This window comes from Schistocerca nitens, chromosome 3, assembly GCF_023898315.1.
Source record: "Schistocerca nitens isolate TAMUIC-IGC-003100 chromosome 3, iqSchNite1.1, whole genome shotgun sequence".
Taxonomy (NCBI): domain Eukaryota; kingdom Metazoa; phylum Arthropoda; class Insecta; order Orthoptera; family Acrididae; genus Schistocerca; species Schistocerca nitens.
Genome location: NC_064616.1, coordinates 326,352,582 through 326,355,089, shown reverse-complemented (window position 1 = coordinate 326,355,089; position 2,508 = coordinate 326,352,582). Strand labels below are relative to the sequence as shown.

The following is a 2,508-nucleotide window of genomic DNA, read 5'->3' as shown; positions in this document are numbered from 1 at the left end:
GATCGGTAGGGGAAAATTTGTACCATACTACAGAGTGTGGAAGCATTCAAGAAATTTATAACTATATATGACGGTAGTATCTGTTCCCGAAAGAACAGTTACCGTCGATGACCATGCAGCTTTGCTCGAAATGGAATGATAATTAAATAGACACCCTAGCTGCAAGCAGGCGTTGATACACTTCATTGGGGACATGTTGAAAATGTGTGCCCCGACCGGGACTCGAACCCGGGATCTCCTGCTTACATAGCAGACGCTCTATCCATCTGAGCCATCTATTAGGCGCACTACGAATGTAGTGGTGTGGACATGTTGGGAATGTGGATCTCGCGGGGAGCGTGCAAGGGATAAGTCCCTGCAGACGCAATATCCTCTGTGCCCGCGGTAGCTCAGATGGATAGAGCGTCTGCCATGTAAGCAGGAGATCCCGGGTTCGAGTCCCGGTCGCGGCACACATTTTCAATATGTCCCCAATGAAGTGTATCAACGCCTGCTTGCAGCTAGGGTGTCTATTTAATTATCATTTCATTTCGAGCAAAGCTGCATGGTCATCGACGGTAACTGTTCTTTCGGGAACAGATACTACCGTCATATATAGTTAAAAATATGGGTTCCCGGCCTTTGACCTTCTTGTGCGAACGCACACGCTATGCCCGAACTCGTACGGGACTTGGTAGATTAATCTGCCACGAGTAATGAGTATGATGGGCAAACATCTATTAGGCGCACTACGAATGTAGTTGTGTGGACATGCTGGGAATGTGGAGCTCGCGGGGAGCGTGCAAGGGATAAGTCCCTGCAGACGCACTATCCTCTGTGCCCGCAGTGGCTCAGATGGATAGAGCGTCTGCCATGTAAGCAGGAGATCCCGGGTTCGAGTCCCGGTCGGGGCACACATTTTCAACATGTCCCCAATGAAGTGTATCAACGCCTGCTTGCAGCTAGGGTGTCTATTTAATTATCATTTCATTTCGAGCAAATCTGCATGGTCGTCGACGGTAACTGTTCTTTCGGGAACAGATACTACCGTCATATATAGTTAAAAATATGGGTTCCCGGCCTTTGACCTTCTTGTGCGAACGCGCACGCTATGCCCGAACTCGTACGGGACTTGGTAGATTAATCTGCCACGAGTAATGAGTATGATGGGCAAACATCTATTAGGCGCACTACGAATGTAGTTGTGTGGACATGTTGGGAATGTGGATCTCGCGGGGAGCGTGCAAGGGATAAGTCCCTGCAGACGCACTATCCTCTGTGCCCGCGGTGGCTCAGATGGATAGAGCGTCTGCCATGTAAGCAGGAGATCCCGGGTTCGAGTCCCGGTCGGGGCACACATTTTCAACATGTCCCCAATGAAGTGTATCAACGCCTGCTTGCAGCTAGGGTGTCTATTTAATTATCATTTCATTTCGAGCAAATCTGCATGGTCGTCGACGGTAACTGTTCTTTCGGGAACAGATACTACCGTCATATATAGTTAAAAATATGGGTTCCCGGCCTTTGACCTTCTTGTGCGAACGCGCACGCTATGCCCGAACTCGTACGGGACTTGGTAGATTAATCTGCCACGAGTAATGAGTATGATGGGCAAACATCTATTAGGCGCACTACGAATGTAGTTGTGTGGACATGTTGGGAATGTGCATCTCGCGGGGAGCGTGCAAGGGATAAGTCCCTGCAGACGCACTATCCTCTGTGCCCGCGGTGGCTCAGGTGGATAGAGCGTCTGCCATGTAAGCAGGAGATCCCGGGTTCGAGTCCCGGTCGGGGCACACATTTTCAACATGTCCCCAATGAAGTGTATCAACGCCTGCTTGCAGCTAGGGTGTCTATTTAATTATCATTTCATTTCGAGCAAATCTGCATGGTCGTCGACGGTAACTGTTCTTTCGGGAACAGATACTACCGTCATATATAGTTAAAAATATGGGTTCCCGGCCTTTGACCTTCTTGTGCGAACGCGCACGCTATGCCCGAACTCGTACGGGACTTGGTAGATTAATCTGCCACGAGTAATGAGTATGATGGGCAAACATCTATTAGGCGCACTACGAATGTAGTTGTGTGGACATGTTGGGAATGTGGATCTCGCGGGGAGCGTGCAAGGGATAAGTCCCTGCAGACGCACTATCCTCTGTGCCCGCGGTGGCTCAGATGGATAGAGCGTCTGCCATGTAAGCAGGAGATCCCGGGTTCGAGTCCCGGTCGGGGCACACATTTTCAACATGTCCCCAATGAAGTGTATCAACGCCTGCTTGCAGCTAGGGTGTCTATTTAATTATCATTTCATTCAAGAAATAATGGAAGACATTGGGAGTAAGAGCTGCTCGGAGATACAGAATTAGGCTCAGGAGATAAATACGTGGCAGGTAGCATGAAACCAGTCGGAGTACTGAAGATGGGAAGAAAAATTCGATGAGTGGCATGTCAAACCGCAGGTGCAGCTCACGGAATTGAGGTACCCTCGTTCTTCGAAAACGCTTACACACTGCTCGTCAAATGCCA

The 2,508-nt window shown here is 49.4% G+C and overlaps 4 non-coding genes across 4 annotated transcripts; all 4 read left to right on the top strand.

The window, feature by feature from the left end:
* Positions 1-377: 377 nt before the first annotated feature.
* On the top strand, positions 378-452 carry Trnat-ugu (transfer RNA threonine (anticodon UGU)). Its single transcript has one exon. It is a non-coding gene; the product is annotated as a tRNA-Thr (tRNA).
* Positions 453-1,259: 807 nt separating this feature from the next.
* Positions 1,260-1,334, top strand: Trnat-ugu (transfer RNA threonine (anticodon UGU)). The gene has a single exon. It is a non-coding gene; the product is annotated as a tRNA-Thr (tRNA).
* A 366-nt stretch (positions 1,335-1,700) lies between these two features.
* Trnat-ugu (transfer RNA threonine (anticodon UGU)) lies at positions 1,701-1,775 on the top strand. Its single transcript has one exon. It is a non-coding gene; the product is annotated as a tRNA-Thr (tRNA).
* Positions 1,776-2,141: 366 nt separating this feature from the next.
* Trnat-ugu (transfer RNA threonine (anticodon UGU)) lies at positions 2,142-2,216 on the top strand. The gene has a single exon. It is a non-coding gene; the product is annotated as a tRNA-Thr (tRNA).
* The last annotated feature ends 292 nt before the right edge of the window (positions 2,217-2,508 follow it).